The following is a 20,621-nucleotide window of genomic DNA, read 5'->3' as shown; positions in this document are numbered from 1 at the left end:
CTTTTCTCCAAGAATTGCACAGCAGTCATCTTGGTCAGTTCAAGATGAAGGTGCTGGCCACGAGTTACATTTGGTGGCCAGGGATCAGCAAGGAAATCAAAAGTATGGCCAACCTATGTGAACAGTGTCAGACTCAACACAGCCTTCCGCCTGCTGCAGGTTTGCACCCTTGGGAGTAGCCGGGACACCCCTGGATAAGGGTCCGCACGCCCTTTTGTGTATGATGTTTCTGATTATGGTAAATGCCCACTTGAAGTGGCTGGATGTTCAGCCTATGTGTTCGATCAATGCAGCGGCCACTGTGGACAAGCTGCAGCATATCTTTTCCATTCACGGCCTACCCGGGGTGTTTGTCTCAGACAACAGTACGACCTTCACAGTCGAAGAGTTTCAACTCTTTGACTCCAAGGGTATCCACACATGAGGCCGCCCCCGATAAACTTGCATCAATCGGGTTGATGAAAGAGCAGGCCAATGTTCAAAGCGTCAATGAAAACTCAAGCTAATCGGCTACTACTGCTTTGTGTGACAGACTTCTTGGGCGGGATTCTGCGACCCCCCCTCCCCCCGCCGGGTCGGAGAATCGCCGGGCGTCGGCGTGAATCCCGCCCCTGTCGGCTGCCGAATTCTCCGTCGCCAGAGATTTGGCGGGTGCGGGAATCTCGCCGCATCGGTTGCCGGCCGCTAGCAGTGGCCTTCCCCCCCGGCGATTCTCTGGCCTGCGATGGGCCGATTGGCCGCCTGTTTTTTTTGCCGGTCCTGCCGGCGTAAATTGGAGTAGGTCCTTACCGGCGGGACCTGCCGGCGCAGGCGCCTCCGGGGTTCTCGGGGGGGCGCGGGGGGAACTGGCCCCGGGAGGTGCCCCCACAGTGGCCTTGCCCGCGATCGGGGTCAACCGATCCGCGGGTGGGCCTGTGCCGTGGGGGCACTCTATTCTTCCGCACCAGCGACTGTAGTGGTCCACCATGGCCGGTGCGGAAACGAAGCCCTCTGCACATGCGTGGGGATGACGCATCTTTGGGGTGGCCTGACGCATGAGTGGTTCACGCCACTCCTTCCCGCCGGAGTTGCATGCCCCGCCGATTACGACAGAATCCCGCCCCTTGTTCCCGCACAATTGAACCCCGCACCCAACTACCAGAGTCACCCTGCTGAGTTGTTAATGGGCAGGTGCCTCAGGACCCAGCTTGACCTCATTTTTCCAAATTTGTGTGAGAGGGTGGGGGCTAAGCAAGCCTCACAGAAAGGCCACCACGATACAGCCAAGAAAGACAGGTTGTTCCAAAGAGAAGATTTAATGTATGTGCAGAACATTTGTGGAGGATCAGAATGGTTACCTGCGAGAGATTTTACCAGGACAGGGCCTGTGTCCTCTGTCATGGACCTACAGGGCCGTAAAGTGAGAATACATGTTGATCATTTGAGAAGGAGAGAAACTGTCAACCCTGTAAATAGGTGAGTAGCCCCAATCCCAGCTACCAGTATACCACTGGCCGTGCCAGCGGTGTTAGAACCAGGATTTTCACAAGGGGGAATCATCAGGGGTCACAGAATGAGTTCAAGACGTAGTCACTACAGCCCCTATTTCAGATTCTTCCAATTTGCCTGCCCTTGCTGTAGACTCAGATGCTTCCAACCTGGAAGAGCCAGTGACCAAGTTATGAGGTTCGGCAAGAGTTGGGAAGTCACCTGTTAGACTTAGAAGAATAATAGAATCACTACAGTGCAGAAGGAGGTGATTCAGCCCATCAGGTCTGAATGAGCACCCTACCTCGGCCCATTTCTCCGTAACCCACCTAACCTTTGAACACTTAGGGGCAATTAAGCATGGCCAATCCACCTAACTTGCACATCTGGGAGGAAACCAGAGCACCCGGAGGAAACTCATGAAGACCGGGGAGAACATGCAAACTCCACACAGCCATCAGAGGTCGGAAGTGAATCCAGCTCCCTGGCGCTGCGGAGCAGCAGTGCTAACCACCATGCCGCCCCTGTTACTTATGTTTAAATTTTGTTTTGATCTCCCTTAATGTAAATTTCTTTGTGCGATATAATTGTAAATAAGAGTTTTTATTGCTGTTTAATTTAGGGGCTGTTTAGCACAGGGCTAAATCGCTGGCTTTGAAAGCAGACCAAGGCAGGCCAGCAGGACTAGACAGTTCAATTCCCGTAACAGCCTCCCCGAACAGGTGCCGGAATGTGGTGACTCGGGGCTTTTCACAGTAACTTCATTTGAAGCCTACTTGTGACAATAAGCAATTTTCATTCAGTCATTTTCATTTCAGGAATTTGTAGGTGAACTTAAGAGGGAAGGAATGTGGTATTGTGGCCCCTTTAAGGGGTGATATTTTGTGGGCCACATGACAGGATCGTAGCCTACAGGGACGGAACGTGCGAACATTAGCCTATCAGGTGTTTGGCCGTAGACTGGCTGTTCGGTTTTGGGCAAAGTGAGCTTGGGAGTGGAGGAAACAAGACCTGAGTAGCAGTTGTGCTGTTCAGTACATAAAGTTCTTCTTAGTTAAAAAATAAATCACCATGGTTATTTAACACTGCCTTGTCACTTGCCTCGTAATACAACATAATGGAATATCATAACATTGTTTGCATCTAAAACAAAGTAACAATGACTGCTCCCCCAATGGTACAGAAATGTGTTTGTGGCTTTAAAATAGAAAACACTGATGAGGTCTTCGGGTATCTGGGGAGAGAACATGCAAAGTACTTTGCATCCTTCCTCAAAGCATGCAGTACCTGCTTTCCAGCATCTGCAATATTTTGCTTTTTGTTAATTTATAGGACAATATTGGATTTATGGTGAAGGTTGTTTTTGCAGAAAGCGCGGACTAGTTTGGTGATATAGAATTCTGATATCTTATATTTAGTGCACGTTTTGTAGCCAACATCAACATTGAAAGTAGCAGGGGCAGCACGGTGGCACAGTGGGTTAGCCCTGCTGTCTCACGGCGCTGAGATCCCAGCTCTGGGTCACTGTCCGTGTTGAGTTTGCATATTCTCCCCGTGTTTGCGTGGGTTTCGCCCCCACAACCCAAAGATGTGCAGGGTAGGTGGATTAGACATGCTAAAATTGCCCATTAATTGGAAAAATGAATTAGGTACTCTATATTTATTTTTAAAAACATTGAAAGTAGCAAAGAACTGACTGGAGCAAATCCTTTCCTTGCAGCGCCTGTCCACTTGCCTGTGATATGTATCCTGTGGAGCTGAGGGTGATTTGATAGTTGCTTGCATTAATTTTGTTTTAAATTCAAAATGAGCACTTGGGTATTTTGCCCAGTCACACTCGGTGGTAATACCATTTTCAGTCATGTAAGCAGCATCTGCATACCTGTGCCCAAACAAACTCACCTGATGAAGGAGCCGCGCTCCGGAAGCTAGTGATTCCAAACAAACCTGTTGGGCTTTAACCTGTAAGACTTCTTACTGTGCCCAATGCCAGCATCTCCACATCAGGGGTAGCACGGTAGCACAAGTGATTAGCACTGTGGCTTCACAGCGCCAGGGTCCCAGGTTCGATTCCCCGCTGGGTCACTGTCTGTGCGGAGTTTGCACGTTCTCCCCGTGTCCGCGTGGGTTTCCTCCGGGTGCTCCGGTTTCCTCCCACAGTCCAAAGACGTGCAGGTTAGGTGGATTGGCCATGCTAAAATTACCCGTAGTGTCCATAAGGGTTGGGAGGGGTTATTGGGTTGCGGGGATAAGGTGGAAGTGAGGGATTAATGTGGGTCGGTGCAGACTCGATGGGCCGAATGGCCTCCTTCTGCACTGTATGTTCTATGTAATCAAACAAAATCTGACATCCTCAAGCCTGGTGGACCAAAGCTCTGCCTCCGATCACAAACGGAACAAGAATGCAGTGCGTCAAAGCACATCTTTTCACCTTTGATATCTTGGATCTGTTGGGAATGATTGCTTCTTCAGTTAGAAGATTTGCCAGTTCCCCGTCAACATTGAAGTCACAAAATTGTGTGTGAGGTTATTTGTGCTTAGAGACTCGCCTTTCACCTTCTCAGCTTAGCTGTGATTCCAAACCAGACCAAGGCAATAAAGGTTTTTTTAAAAAAATAATCTTTAGAGGTCACAGATGCGATAAATATGAACAGTCACAATCCAGGTGATTGTTGAATCAGATCCATGGTGTAAATCTGCCTCAAAACCTGGCAGTAATTCAGCAATCTCGTTTGGAGCACTGGAAGATGCAAGATTAGAGGATGTTAAAATGGAAATATTATACTGCGTAGTGTTACATGATCAGTCTCTGTGAGACTGGAATGTGGTTTGGGAACTTTATGATACTTTTATAATACCCCAGCTCAAAGGCTCAAAAGTTTAACTCATTTTACGGTTTCTCTAGGCAGGCACACTGAGCCACAAATTGTCCTTCCGCTAATAGATATTTCTAACTCCAACCAATGTTCACTCTTTTAACTGGAAAAGTTCTTGTGGAGGCAGGTTCGAGGGAGGCATTCAAAAGGGCATTATGTGGTTACTTGAATAGAAACAATGTGCAGAGTACCTGACAAAGACAGGGGAATGGCACAAAGTCATGATGCTTATTTGGAGAGCTGGTGTAGACATGATGGGCCAAATGACTTGCATCTGCACCGTACAAATTCTGTGATTCCTTGGTGTTTCTAGCTCCAGCCAATGCTAGCTCTTTTATCTGGAAAAATCTTCTTGGAATGGTTTTGGACATAGAACCATAGAATCCTTACAGTGCAGAAGGAGGCTATTCAGCCCATCAAATCTGCACTGACCCTCTGAGCACCCTTTCGAGGCCCACTCCTCGGCCTATCCCTATAACCCTACCTAACCTGCACAACTTTGGACACGGGGGGCAATTTTAGCATGGTCAAACCACCTAACTGTGGGAGGAAACCGGAGCACCAGGAGGAAAACCACGCAGGTACGGGAGAATGTGAAAACTCCAAACAGACAGTCACAAGGCCGGAATCGAACTTGGGTCCCTGGCGCTGTGAGGCGGCAGTGCTAAGCAATGTGCCGCCCTACATTTCACAGACTAGGATTTTGAAGAATAGAGCAGAGTCACTTAATCACTTTGTTTGTGCCCTTGTAATGGATCAAATTATATAAATAGGACATGGATGTTCTGAAACTGGCAAGAGAGTATATTTACATATGAAATTTTTCTGGGATATATTTGATCTGCAAAAAAGGGACCAGATTAATGAACTTTACTAATTAGAACTAATTTCTTTAAAATTAAATTAATTGCAGAATAGAATTTGCCCTATAGCTGAAACCAGAAGTTCTATACATGTTTATGCAATTAGCTGAGAATATTAGTTGTGTTCAAAGGAAAATTTATTGAAATGAGTTTACGTGTGGAAATTAATTTCATTACATTTTATCCTGTGACTCAAATTTCATAATATTTGGAAGATATATTAATTGACTAATAAGTATAATGCCCCAATTAATTAAGCCAATTAATCCCAAGTTTTATATGGAGATTATATTGATTAAAAAAATAGAATTTTCAGAAACCAAGATAGTAACTAAATTAGCATAACTTCATATTACATGGACAAAGTATGTGATATGACTATGTTTTCTGGATACAACACCAGTAACATTGATTCAGAAAAATAAAGCTTTATGAGCTTTTGATGTTTCTAATTAAAAAAAGGAGCATTCTCGTGTGATTTTACCTTATCACATTCATTACACTGTCATTTACGTTGTTTGCTGCTAACAGTATTCACTCTGCACAGCTGCAATGATGAGCCATCTGGTGTATATCCAGGACCAGAGACTTTCCATGGGAAAGGTGCCAAACTGTCTTCGCAGCTGAATCTGTTTTAAAGGGTAAGAACTGGTCTTGCAGACGAAAATCTCTGCTTTGACGGAACATGATTGAGCTGATGGATTTCTGGCTCAGATTTCCGCTCGTCTCTGATTACTTCAGTGCGTTTTCCCTTCACATGAGACTAGCGTGATTTCATGTACAGAGTAATTAAAAACTGATGGCAAACAACTCCATACCAACAGCCCTGGACTAGGGGAAAGAGAAATGCAGCCAGGTTTCTTTCCTGAACATTACCTCGTGGCTCCCACTGGATAGTGTAAGAAACAGAGGCAGATGCTTGATGGGTTGGTCATATTTCTGTATGCGGTATGTCAGCACAAGCATTACGTGCAGTTTGAACCTTCTGTTTCTCTGGTGCTTTGGCAAATTCCTTGCTCTCTCCTTTTTCTATCATGGTGGCACAGTGGCTAGCACTTCTGCCTCACAGCAGCAGGGACACGGGTTCAATTCAGGCCTTGGGCAGCTGTCTGTGTGGAGTTTGCACATTTTCCCCGTGTCTGCGTGAGTTTCCTCCGGGTGCTCCGGTTTCCTCTCACAGTCCAAAGATGTGCAGGTTAGGTGGATTGGCCATGCTAAATTGCACCTTAGTGTCCAAAAGTTTAGGTAGGGTTACTGGGTGACGGAGATAGAGTGGGGGGTGTGGGCCTAGGTAGGGTGCTTTTTCCAAGGGCTGGTGCAGACTCGATGGGCCAAATGGCCTCCTTCTGCACTGCAGGGATTCTATGATTCTCGAAAATGGCTGTATGCTTTTCAGTCTTTTGTTCATATGGAGTGTACAGGCCCAAATTTCATAAACCATTCATTCTCTTCACAGCTGCTGACTGCCCAGCTGTGTACATACAGCATTTTCCTATTTTTATTTCACATTTCTAACATCTTTAGTCTGTTTTGGTCATATTAACATCATTCCATAGATGAGAAATGAGTTTTGGTGTAAACCGTGGAAAAATTGTGGAATGCCAAACATTTCTGTGGTAGACTTTTGGGGGCAATTATGAAGTGAGCTAGCGCTAACGAATATCCTGATAATCAGACCTCGTTCCAAATCGAAGAACCCAACAAGTCATTTGCTACTCTTCAGGAGATTTGAGAGTAGGATATATGTCAGTGCAACAACCTTTTAAAGAGTTGGTTTAAATTTGCAATTAAGATGAGGGGAATAGATTGCGGCACCAAAGCTCCTTACGATGACCTTGGCCATTGCTTGGGGGTAGCAACTGACCGTCATCCCCAATGGGAGGTCACTGGGAGGGAACGTCATTTGCGTGAGTCACGCATCTCTGCCCTGATTACTGTCCAGCCTGGCTGGAAGTGCACATTTTGGGAACATTGAACGAAAAAAGGATAGAGCTGGTCTTTGATGAAGTGTCCGTTAACACTTAAGTTAAGGTTCACGTACAAATAATGGCCACTTGAGCAAGATACCCAAGGATAATTAGCACCTGAGAAGTGTGCTATAGCAACGAGTCATTGTGTTCAAAATATAGTCGGATGATGAATTTGGTGCATTTGAGTGCTATAGTGAGAGTTTGGTGACTGAGGGAGTATAAGGCTTCATTTTTATCTAAAGTCTAGTCTTTCTTTTAGTTAGTTCATTAACTTAAAAGTTGCTGTTTGGTTTAGAAGAAGCTGAGTTTTCAATCAGCTTTAAACAAAGGTTCTACTTGTAGGTACTTGCAGCTGGAGCTTGTTAATTAGTTAATTGGATTAGGCCAGTTTTCAGAGGCTAGATTCACAGTATAAAAGTGATCCCCTACAGTGCAGACTTTGTTTGCACTGAGTGCTGAATTTGGTGCATTGAGTGCAATAGTGAGAGTTTGGTGACTGAGGGAGTATAAGGCTTAATTTTTATCTAAAGTCTAGTCTTTCTTTTAGTTAGTTAATTAACTTAAAAGTTGCTGTTTGGTTTAGAAGAAGGTGAATTTTCAATCAGCTTGAAACAAAGGTTCTACTTGTTGGTACTTGCAGCTGGAGCTTGTTAATTAGTTAATTGGATTAGGCCAGTTTTCAGAGGCTAGATTCACAGTATAAAAGTGATCCCCTACAGTGCAGACTTTGTTTGCACTGAGTTCTGAATTTGGTGCATTTGAGTGCTATAGTGAGAGTTTGGTGACTGAGGGGGTGCTGAATTTGGTGCATTTGAGTGCTATAGTGAGAGTTTGGTGACTGAGGGAGTGCTGAATTTGGTGCATTTGAGTGCTATAGTGAGAGTTTGGTGACTGAAGGAGTTAGGTGAGGAGAGAGTAAGGCGCTCCTTTCATTTTGTTTCCTACATTTCCGCAAAGAGCGAGAAGGGGGAGCCAGGAGTTTACAGAGAGTGCAGCTGACTGGGAGCAGAGTCGGAGGGCAGAGGTCCAGTTGGTCCACAGGGCAGCTATATTCTGTAAGGGAAGAGGGGATGGAGGCTAGGCCAGTTGAATGCTCCTCCTGTAGGATGTGGGTGGTGAGGGATACCACCGGTGTCCCCGCTGACTATACCTGCGGGAAGTGCACCCAACTCCAGCTCCTCAAAGACCGTGTTAGGGAACTGGAGCTGAAGCTGGATGAACTTCGGATCATCCGGGAGGCAGAGTGGATGATAGAGAAGAGTTACAGGGAGGTAACCACACCCAAGGTACAGGACAAGAGTAGCTGGATTACAGTCAGGGGAAAGAAAACAAACAGGCAGACAGTGCAGGGATCCCTCGTGGCCGTTCCCCTTCAAAACAAGTATACCGTTTTGGATGCTGTTGGGGGGATGACCTACCGGGGGAAGGCCCTAGTAGCCAAGTCTCTGGCTCTGGGGCTCAGAACGGAAGGGGGGAGAATAGAAAAGCAATAGTAGTAGTAGGTTAGGGGAATAGAGAGGGGATTCTGTGGTCGCGAGCGAGACTCCCGGAAGGTATGTTGCCTCCCGGGTGCCAGGGCCAGGGATGTTTCGGATCGTGTCTTCAGGATCCTTAAGGGGGAGGGGGAGCAGCCAGAAGTCATGGTGCACATTGGTACCAACAACGTAGGTAGGAAAAGGGGTATGGAGGTAATAAACGAGTTTAGGGAGTTAGGCTGGAAGTTGAAAGCCAGGACAGACAGAGTTGTCATCTCTAGTTTGTTGCCGGTGCCACGTAATAGCGAGGCGAGGAATAGGGAGAGAGTGCAGCTGAACACGTGGCTGCAGGAATGGTGTAGGAGGGAGGGCGTCAGGTATTTGGATAATTGGAGCGCATTCTGGGGAAGGTGGGACCTGTACAAGCAGGATGGGTTGCATCTGAACCAGAGGGGCACCAATATCCTGGGAGGGACGTTTTCTAGTACTCTTCGGTAGGGTTTAAACTAATTTGGCAGGGGAATGGAAACCGGATTTGTAGTCCAGCAACTAAGGCAGCCGGTATTCAGGATGCCAAAGCATGTAGTGAGGCAGTGGGGAAGGGAACACTGACAAAGGAGAGTACTTGCAGGCACAGAGATGGGTTGAAGTGTGTATACTTCAACGCAAGAAGCATCAGGAATAAGGTGGGTGAACTTAAGGCATGGATCGGTACTTGGGACTACGATGTGGTGGCCATCACGGAAACTTGGATAGAAGAGGGGCAGAAATGGTTGTTGGAGGTCCCTGGTTATAGATGTTTCAATAAGATTAGGGAGGGTGGTAAAAGAGGTGGGGGGGGGTGGCATTGTTAATTAGAGATAGTATAACAGCTGCAGAAAGGCAGTTCGAGGAGTATCTGCCTACTGAGGTAGTATGGGTTGAAGTCAGAAATAGGAAAGGAGCAGTCACCTTGTTAGGAGTTTTCTATAGGCCCCCCAATAGTAGCAGAGATGTGGAGGAACAGATTGGGAAACAGATTTTGGAAAGGTGCAGAAGTCACAGGGTAGTAGTCATGGGTGACTTCAACTTCCCAAACATGGAGTGGAAACTCTTTAGATCAAATAGTTTGGATGGGGTGATGTTTGTGCAGTGTGTCCAGGAAGCTTTTCTAATACAGTATGTAGATTGTCCGACCAGAGGGGAGGCAATATTGGATTTGGTACTTGGTAATGAACCAGGGCAAGTGATAGATTTGTTAGTGGGGGAGCATTTTGGAGATAGTGACCACAATTCTGTGACTTTCACTTTAGTAATGGAGAGGGATAGGTGCGTGCAACAGGGCAAGGTTTACAATTGGGGGAAGGGTAAATATGATGTTGTCAGACAAGAATTGAACTGCATAAGTTGGGAACATAGGCTGTCAGGGAAGGACACAAGTGAAATGTGGAACTTGTTCAAGGAACAGATACTACGTGTCCTTGATATGTATGTCCCTGTCAGGCAGGAAATAGATGGTCGAGTGAGGGAACCATGGTTGACAAGAGAGGTTGAATGTCTTGTTAAGAGGAAAAAGGAGACTTATGTAAGGCTGAGGAAACAAGGTTCAGACAGGGCACTGGAGGGATACAAGATAGCCAGGAGGGAACTGAAGAAAGGGATTAGGAGAGCTAAGAGAGGGCATGAACAATCTTTGGCGGATAGGATCAAGGAAAACCCCAAGGCCTTTTACACATATGTGAGAAATATGAGAATGACTAGAGCGAGGGTAGGTCCGATCAAGGACAGTAGGGGGAGATTGTGTATTGAGTCTGAAGAGATAGGAGAGTTCTTGAACGAGTACTTTACTTCTGTATTTACAAATGAGAGGGGCCATATTGTTGGAGAGGACAGTGTGAAACAGACTGGTAAGCTCGAGGAAATACTTGTTAGGAAGGAAGATGTGTTGGGCATTTTGAAAAACTTGAGGATAGACAAGTCCCCCGGGCCTGGCGGGATATATCCAAGGATTCTATGGGAAGCAAAAGATGAAATTGCAGAGCCGCTGGCAATGATCTTTTCATCCTCACTGTCAACAGGGGTGGTACCAGGGGATTGGAGAGTGGCGAATGTCGTGCCCCTGTTCAAAAAATGGACTAGGGATAACCCTGGGAATTACAGGTCAGTTAGTCTTACTTCGGTGGTAGGCAAAGTAATGGAAAGGGTACTGAAGGATAGGATTTCTGAGCATCTGGAAAGACACTGCTTGATTAGGGATAGTCAGCACGGATTTGTGAGGGGTAGGTCTTGCCTTACAAGTCTTATTGAATTCTTTGAGGAGGTGACCAAGCATGTGGATGAAGGTAAAGCAGCGGATATAGTGTACATAGATTTTAGTAAGGCTTTTGATGAGGTTCCCCATTGTAGGCTTCTGCAGAAAGTAAGGAGGCATGGGATAGTGGGAAATTTGGCCAGTTGGATAACGAACTGGCTAACCGATAGAAGTCAGAGAGTGGTGGTGGAGGGCAAATATTCAGCTTGGAGCCCAGTTACCAGTGGCGTACCTCAGGGATCAGTTCTGGGTCCTCTGCCGTTTGTGATTTTCATTAATGACTTGGATGAGGGAGTTGAAGGGTGGGTCAGTAAATTTGCAGATGATACGAAGATTGGTGGAGTTGTGGATAGTGAGGAGGGCTGTTGTCAGCTGCAAAGAGACATAGATAGGATGCAGAGCTGGGCTGAGAAGTGGCAGATGGAGTTTAACCCTGAAAAGTGTGAGGTTGTCCATTTTGGAAGGACAAATATGAATGCGGAATACAGGGTTAATGGTAGAGTTCTTGGCAATGTGGAGGAGCAGAGAGATCTTGGGGTCTATGTTCATACATCTTTGAAAGTTGCCACTCAAGTGGATAGAGCTGTGAAGAAGGCCTATGGTGTGCTAGCGTTCATTAACAGAGGGATTGAATTTAAGAGCCGTGAGGTGATGATGCAGCTCTACAAAACTTTGGTAAGGCCACATTCGGAGTACTGTGTACAGTTCTGGTCGCCTCATTTTAGAAAGGATGTGGAAGCTTTGGAAAAGGTGCAAAGGAGATTTACCAGGATGTTGCCTGGAATGGAGGGTAGGTCTTACGAGGAAAGGTTGAGGGTGCTAGTCCTTTTCTCATTAGAACAGAGAAGGATGAGGGGCGACTTGCTAGAGGTTTATAAGATGATCAGGGGAATAGATAGAGTAGACAGTTAGAGACTTTTTCCCCAGGTGGAACAAACCATTACAATGGGACATAAATTTAAGGTGAATGGTGGAAGATATAGGGGTGATGTCAGAGGTAGGTTCTTTACCCAGAGGGTAGTGGGGGCATGGAATGCAATGCCTGTGGACGTAGTTGAGTCGGAAACATTAGGGACCTCCAAGCAGCTATTGGCTAGGTACATGGATTACGGTAGAATGATATAGTGTAGATTAATTTGTTCTTAAGGGCAGCACGGTAGCATTGTGGATAGCACAATTTCTTCGCAGCTCCAGGGTCCCAGGTTCGATTCCGGCTTGGGTCACTGTCTGTGCGGAGTCTGCACCTCCTCCCCGTGTGTGCGTGGGTTTCCTCCGGGTGCTCCGGTTTCCTCCCACAGTCCAAAGATGTGCAGGTTAGGTGGATTGGCCATGATAAATTGCCCTTAGTGTCCAAAATTGCCCTTAGTGTTGGGTGGAGGTGTTGACCTTGGGTGGGGTGCTCTTTCCAAGAGCCGGTGCAGACTCAATGGGCCGAATGGCCTCCTTCTGCACTGTAAATTCTATGATAATCTATGATTAATCTAGGACAAAGGTTCGGCACAACATCGTGGGCCGAAGGGCCTGTTCTGTGCTGTATTTTTCTATGTTCTATGTTCTAAAATAAGTGGAGGGTTGATGAGAATTTACAAAGAAAGGCGCAGGAACTGTTTTGCAGCCACCAACGCCTGAGTCTCATACATTTAAAATGCACCAGACAGTGTTAAGCAATTACCGCGGCAGGTCTGGAATCGATAATGGGTTATGAGAGCAGAACAATAATTTTCTCAATTGTGCACTTCTGCAAAGTGTAACTTCTAGAACTTTTATTTTGCCAAATCTGCTTTTCCAGTTAATTCACTTTATAAATGAGTTCAAGGAAAGCATGATAACGTAGGATTTGTAAATCCATTGTACTGGGCTTGTGGAAGATAGTTTGCCTCCAGCAGAATCAATGGATTTGGATTTGGATTTGTTTATTGTCACGTGTACCGAGGTACAGTGAAAAATTTTTTTCTGGAAGCAGCTCAAACAGATCATTTAGTACATGAAAATAAAATAAAATAAAAAGAAAATATATAAAAGGGTAACACAAGGTAAATACATAGACACCGGCATCAGTTTGAGCATACAGGAGTGTAGTATTAATCAGGACAATCCATAAGAGGATTGTTTAGGAGTCTGGTAACAGCGGGGAAGAAGCTGTTTTTGAATCTGTTTGTGCGTGTTCTCAGACTTTTGTACCTTATGCCCGATGGAAGAAGTTGGAAGAGTGAGTAAGCCGGGTGGGAGGTGTCTTTGATTATGCTGCCCGCTTTTCCCAGGCAGCGGGAGGTGTAGATAGAGTCAATAGATGGGAGGCAGATTTGTGTGATGGACTGGGCTGTGTTCACGACTCTCTGAAGTTTCTTGCGGTATTGGGTCGGGCAGTTGTCATACCAGGCTGTGATGCAGCCAGATAGAATGCTTTCTATGGTGCATCTGTAAAAGTTGCTAAGAGTCAGTATGGACATGCCTAATTTCCTTAGTTTCCTGAGGAAGTATAGGCGCTGTTGTGCGTTCTTGATGGTAGCGTCGACGTGGATGAACCAGGACAGATCTTTGGTGTTGTGCACCCCTAGGAATTTGAAGCTGTTAACCATCTCCACCTCGGCTCTGTTGATGCAGACTTTGTGTACAGTACTTTGCTTCCTGAAGTCAATGACCAGCTCTTTAGTTTTACTGGCATTGAAGGATAGAGTGTTGTTGTTGCACCACTCCACTAGGTTCTCTATCTCCCTCCTGTATTCTGACTCGTCGTTATTCGAGATCCCACCCACTATGGTGGTGTCGTCAGCAAACTTGTAGAAGGGGTAGGAACCAAATTTTGCCACGCAGTCGTGTGTGTACAGGGAATAGAGTAGGGGGCTAAGTACGCAGCCTTGTGGGGCCCCTGTATTGAGGACTTTTGTGGAGGTGTTGTTGTTTATTCTTACTGATTGTGGTCTGTGGGTCAGAAAGTCGAGGATCCAGTTGCAGAGTGAGAAGCCAACTCTTAGGTTTTTGAGCTTTGCTATGAGCTTGGCTGGGATTATGGTGTTTAAGGTGGAGATGTAGTCAATAAATAGGAGTCTTATGTCGGAGCCCTTCTTGTCGAGATGCTCTAGGGATGAGTGTAGGGCCAGGGAGATGGCGTCTGCTGTGGACTCGTTGCGGCGGTATTTGAATTGCAGTGGATCTAGGTGTTCTGGGAGTATGGAGTTGATGCACTTTATAACCAACCTCTGCAATAAATAGTGAACTGGTAATTGTTACACTCTATACATCATGATTATTACTGAATGAATCAGTTCAGAACATCTTGTTTAGATATGATGCAAAACCAATTTATATTTTTACATTCTTGCTTAATTTATGTGCACAGAGATGTCACAGACTGAAGTCCCATAATCTATTCCGTAATTTATATTAACTATGTAGCAAAATGTGAAAATGGTCTCTACCTAACTTACTGCAGTTAATATTAACCATTTAATTTGTTGTTGAAGTGTTTGTTAGTTTTTGTGGCATGAATCAAAATGCAGTTCTTAAAAACATCAGTCGATGAATAGCTTGTGATCTCCAGGGGGTATTTTAGTCTGATCTTTATTGGATCTCGTAAGAAACTTCAAAATTCAGCTGCCTAATGCCTGTAGTTTCAGCTCTACGGGTACCATTTTTGTCCCAAATGTTTTGGGCTTCAAGGGTCAGAACGCTCGCTCTAGCCAAGGGTGCTGAGGTTACCACCCCTATCATGTTCTGTAGACTGTCCGAAGTGAGAGATGAACGACAGAACATCTAGTTTCAACAATTTATTATGAAACAACTGCGTGATAAGATAACTAGGATAAATAAAATAAAAAGAAAATATATAAAAGGTTACAAGGTAAATACATAGACAATAATTAACTATTGTAGAGCTACTGCAAAATTTGTCTATCTTCCAGCACGACCGGTTCCCAACCCCCCAGCCACAGGGTCAGGTGGTGGGTTTACACTGCCACCTAGTGGTCAGAGGTCATCCATAACATTATGTACAAACTTGCTTTATGCATATTATCACATTCCCTTCCCTTTGCAAAATGAAATTATTTACATACATTTAAATACTTTTTTACATTTCACCATGATATGCATAACTATTTACATGTTCAGAATTTTTTTGCAATCTGCCACAAGTTCAGTCTTTCTCGCTTGCGCCTTATCCTTCTGGACCAGTGTCTGCTGAATTTACAAAAGGTTCTTCATGTTCTTTAGTGTTTGTTGCTTGCTTTTGATATTCTTCATGTATTGATAGATCATCCTCTTGTTGTATTTGTTCCGTATGTTCTTCAAATGTTTTAGGCATGCTTCTTCTAGTTGTTGCATCCCAAACGGTTTGAGGCATTTTGTAGACTCATCGGCAAACCTCTTTGTGGATTTGGCTTGAAATCTCTCCCTTGCCTCCATTTTTTGACAGAGTGGTTGCCTTTCTGCTTCTGGATGAGCAGATTCTCGCAACACTTGGAACTGAAGCAGTTTGCATCGTGTGCCTGTTGTTTGCTTCCCGCACTGTGTGCAGGCGTTCACTCTCTTGCACTGTGTGCAGTTTCGTACCATTGTGTTGATTTCCCGGAGGATGCCTGGCCAATAGACTGTGTCTTTGGCTCTCGTTTCACACTTTTTCTTTCCATTGTGCTCTGCATGGAGTTTGCTCAGAACCACCGACCCTAAAGATTTTGGAATTACTATTCTCTTTTTACGCAGCAAAATTCCATCTGCAACACTGAACTCTGCTCTCACATTGTCGAAACCCGAAGCAGGATTCTCTGGGCCATCCTTCATGAAGATATCTTCTCACCTTTTGCAACATTGGGTGCTTCTTAATTTCTTCTCTTAGTTTGACACCATCAATACACGTTAACTATTGTGGAGGTTCTTTATTGCGCTTCTTTACATATACCGTCAAATTAAACCAGCCCGTGGGGGCTTCAATACGCTTAATGACATCCAAAGCAGTCATTCTTTCTAGCTCTACCTTTAGTTTATCCCGTAATGACGCTGCGCATGTCTCGGCGCATGAATCACAGGCTTTGCATCTTCCTTTAATTGAATCTTGTACGTTTATGGTAACATACCAAAACCTTGGAAATTTCAGGGAAATCATTCAGGATGGAGTCTCCTGACGGTTGAGGGCCAGTTGCATTATTGCCTGCTCTATAGACTCGTCGGACTAGCTGTAGCTCCTCACACACCTCAACTCCAGTTAAAGACTTGCTGTCCGCCGCCACAACAGAAAGTTTCAGCTTGTAAATTTTTGTTTTTGACATCGACATCAAGCTCACATGCTCCTAACGATGAGATTTCATTACCATTGTAATCTTTCAGCAAAACCATTCTGGTAATTATTTTTGGTTGAATTTGCAGATTTTTTACATTGGACAAGCCGATGAGGTTGGCCACCTATCTTGAATGGCAATGTCCATTTATATTTATGACAGGCCGAGTCCCGCCGGCGCCGTTCACGTGTGGTCCTACCCAGCGGGACCTCGGCGTCCATCCTGCGGGGGGGGTGGCCTGGTGGGGGGAGGGGGGATCCGACCCAGGGGGGACCTCCACCCTGGCCTGGCCCGCGATCGGGGATTACCAATCGGCGGGCGGGCTTCTCCTGGTGGGGGCCTATGTTCCTCCGCGCCGGGCCCCTGTAGCTCTCCGCCATGTTGTGTCGGGGTCAGCGCGGAGAAGGCAACTAGCGCACATGCGCAAGTTCGCGCTGGCCGTAGCACGCATGCGCGAGTTCGCGCTGGCCGTAGCAGCATGCGCGGATCCGCGGCGCCCGTTCTGACGCCGGTATCAGCAGCTGGAGCTGCATGAAGCACTCCACTGCCGTGTTAGCCCCCTGTGTGGTGCAGGATTGCTGCTCCTAGGGGCCTGTTGATGCCAAAATAAAACACAACGCCGTTTATGACGTCGTCAACATTTAGCCTCAGGATTCGAGTGGCCCGCCCTTGTTTTCTTCCTTATCCTTCAAAGTTACCTTGAGTGTTTTGTTTTTTTCGTACAGAATCTTTGAGTTCTTAGCAAACCATGTGAAAGATGAACTACAGAACATCTAGTTCAAATAATTTATTGTGAAATAACTGCAAGATAAGATAACTAGGATAAATAAAATAATAAAACTACTAACACTAATTAACTATTGTAGAGCTACTGCAGAATATGTCTATTCTCCAATACAACCTACTCCCAACCCCCCAGTCACAGGGTCACGTGGTGGATTTACACTGCCACCTAGTGATCGGAGGCCATTCATAACATTATGTACAAACACTTTATGCCTATCATCACAACCCCCCCCCCCCCCCCCCCCCCCATCGGCCTACAGAATGATAGGGAGGTGGAGGAAAGGCAACAAAGAAAAGGGACAAGGTGCTCACAAAGGTGAGAGGGGGAGAAGGGCTCTCCGTATAGGAACGTAGGAGCAGGAATAAACCGCTCAGCCTATCGAGCCTGCTCCACCATTCAATTAGATCACGGCTGAACATCTCCCTCAATGCCACTTTCCTGTGCTCTCCCCGTATCCCTCAATGTCATGAGTATCCAGAGGCCTAATGATTTCTGTCTTGAACATAGCTGACGATTGAGCTTCCACAGCCAATGGGATAGAGAATTCCAAAGATTCACCACCCTCTAAGTGAAGAAAATTCTCCTCATCTTAGCCCTAAATGGCCCTAAATTTCTACCTCGCTGCATTCTGGAGCGATAGTGCTTATATCAAGAGCGATTGTGATCAGCGCCTACTGTCTTTTCAGTGCCTGCCTGAAAAGTCGCCTGTCCTCTGGGTAAAATAACCCTCTCTCCTGTCCACCTCCTGAACTAAGGTCTCCAGGGCTGCATCAGAGAAACTCGGAGGATGCTTTCTTCACTATTACACCATTTTGCAGCTTAAAAACGTTTGCCCAGCCACTTCCAGCACCTGCTTCACCTTTCAGAGTATAAACTGGCTTTAACCAGGTTTAAAAGGTGCTAGCCTTGCATGAACCTGGGCCCACCTGCTGAGACATGCAGCCACTCAGCTGTGCATTTAGTACTGGCCTGCGTGCCACAGCGATTTCAGAGAGCAGGCAGCACGCATTTAGCACTGGACTGCATGTCACTGCGATTTCATTGAGCAGGCAGCATGCAGTTTGCAATCAACCTGCAAAGCAATGAATTAATTGTGCGCAATGCAATGCGAGTAAATGATGCACCAGGATTCCAGTGCTCATTATTAGACAGTGCCTCATAATATTTCCCCCTCATAAGTTTCAAATGGTTTCATCAACCCGAATACATTTAGTCTCATGCCATCCGCTGATGATTTTTAGTGCCGGGAAGGAACAACATATGCTGGTGAGGAATGAATCAAAAAAGGGTGAACGGAAACAATTAATTCAGGGTGGAATTGGGCACTGTATGCGCAGACAGAAACTGCATTTGGACTGAGAACAATTGATCCGTGAGAGTTACTACAATGCAGTAATCTAAATGATAGGTTAAGGTGGTACCACAAAGCACAACAGTGATTTACAGTTGTGTGAATTCCAAGGTGAGGTGACAACCTTGAAAATGCTTCAGATATTTATTATTTACAGTACATAGTGTTTCAGTTTAAGTGGGGAGTTTTTCCAGTTCTTGGTCACTTCTTGTGCCAGCAGCAGCTGTCAGTATGAACAGCAAGAGCCAGTGATCTCTATGTCCTTGATGCATGATGAACACACAAGAGGATTAGCTGTGACCATCTTTGCCGCCTTATCAAGGCATAATCTGAAATTGAGTACCAGGAAATGCAATGTGCAATATATATTATTTGGATAATATGAATATTATTTGAGGCAGACGCCACCGTGTAGGTGACTGGAAATATCTTTGTAATTGGTCCAAACATTCCTGCCAACGCGGACAGGTTCCCCAAAACAGTGGGCTTGAAATCTGAAACAAAGATGAAGAAATTACAGAAATCCTGACGGCAGCCTGCGTGGAATGAATCCGAGTGCTCTGGGACCTGATCCGCAGATCTTTACAATTACTGAAATTAATGCTGTCACCTGCATTAAAAAAAAAAACCACAGTCTGGAAAAGATTCATCTGGGGATATTTATTAAAAATAAATTAATCCGAGTGGCTTGGAGCACAGGGTTAACATGCTGTCTCGTGTAATAGTGACATGGTGGCTGGGTAGCGGTGGAATGCGGAACCCAGAAAATCCCAACCGCAAAAGCCTCCTGTAGACCGGATGGAGCACGGGAGTTCTCCCAGAACGCGGGCAGAAGCACAGCGTGCAAGAGCTGCTCAGTTACTTTTTAATATACTTTTTAGTCCTTGGTCGCCAGTTATTGAAACCTAATATTTCTATACGGTGTCAGGAGCTGGCAGAATGGTGCATTGACCCGCTCGTGATTGACAAAAATGTCACAGAAAACTGGACAAAATTGGAAAAAGAGTATACCTACTGCGGCGCCAGCCCATTGGACAAATCAAGAAGGTACAGGCCTGTTCTCTCATAGAATCCCTACATTGCAGAAGGAGGCCATTCAGCCCATCGAGTCTGCACCGACCCTTCGGAAGACTACCCTACCGAGGCCCAATCCCCCTGATCCCTGTGACCCAACCCAACCTTTGGACATTTATGGGGCAATTTAGCATGGCCAATCCACCTAGCCTGCACATCTTTGGACTGCGGGAGGAAACTGGAGCCCCCGGAGGAAACCCACGCAGGCACAGGGAGAATGTGTAAACTCCACACCGACAGTCACCCGAGGTCGGAACCGAACCCGGGTGCCATGCGCTGTGAGGTAGCAGTGCTAACCACTGTGCCACCGTGTCGTCCCTAAATGTAGGGATTCCAAGGAGGCTGATAAATACAAGTCCTTTGTGTTTCAAACAGAGGAAGAGAAGGAGGATACCGGAATATTGCTGAAAAAATCCAAGCACATATGCATGCCAGTAAAGAACATTATACTGGATAGACATGCGTTCAATTCAACCAACCAAAAGTCTGATGAGTCTATCCTGTCATACGCTGCCACTTTAAAAATTCTACCAAATAAATGCAAACTCACCTGCAAGTTGGTGAGAGATTGCGTTGTGCTGGAGTCCATAGTGATGTTGTCTGCGATCAATTTCTTTGCGAGAAGAGTGTAACGTTGGAATCTGCCATTGGCATCTGTATGAATGAGCAGTCAGAAAGAAGCAGCAAAGAGTTAAGCTGGGACAGTAAGTCTTAGCCCATCGAGTCTGCAACGACTCGATGGGCACACCCTGCTCTAACTGCGGTGGCCATCATTCAGAACAGAACTACACATCTAGGGCGGGATTCTCCGTCGGCCGATGCTGAAATTGGGGCGTGTGATTGGGCAGAGAATAGCTCCCGACACTGGAATCGCGGCAGACGTCGGTTTGTCGTTGAATCGCGATGCCCTGCCACCCTGGAAATGGCGTAAATTCGACGCATGGCACGCCTTGTTGAAACATCGTTCGCATATCATTTTTGGACCCACCCACAATTCTCTGCCTCCGATGGGCCATGTTCCTGATGCCGCTCTCACAAATCGTGAACCTGCCATGGTGGCTGCCAACAGTCATGCCGCTGGCTGGGGGGTTTCTGCCAGGGTTGGGGGGAGTAGTGTGGGATGGCCAGGAGGTGGGCTGGGGGGTCAGGGTGGACAGGTACGTAACACCATTACATAACGTCGCAGACAGCCTGC

This window comes from Scyliorhinus torazame, chromosome 17, assembly GCF_047496885.1.
Source record: "Scyliorhinus torazame isolate Kashiwa2021f chromosome 17, sScyTor2.1, whole genome shotgun sequence".
Lineage (NCBI taxonomy): Eukaryota > Metazoa > Chordata > Chondrichthyes > Carcharhiniformes > Scyliorhinidae > Scyliorhinus > Scyliorhinus torazame.
Note: the sequence above shows the minus strand (reverse complement) of the source record.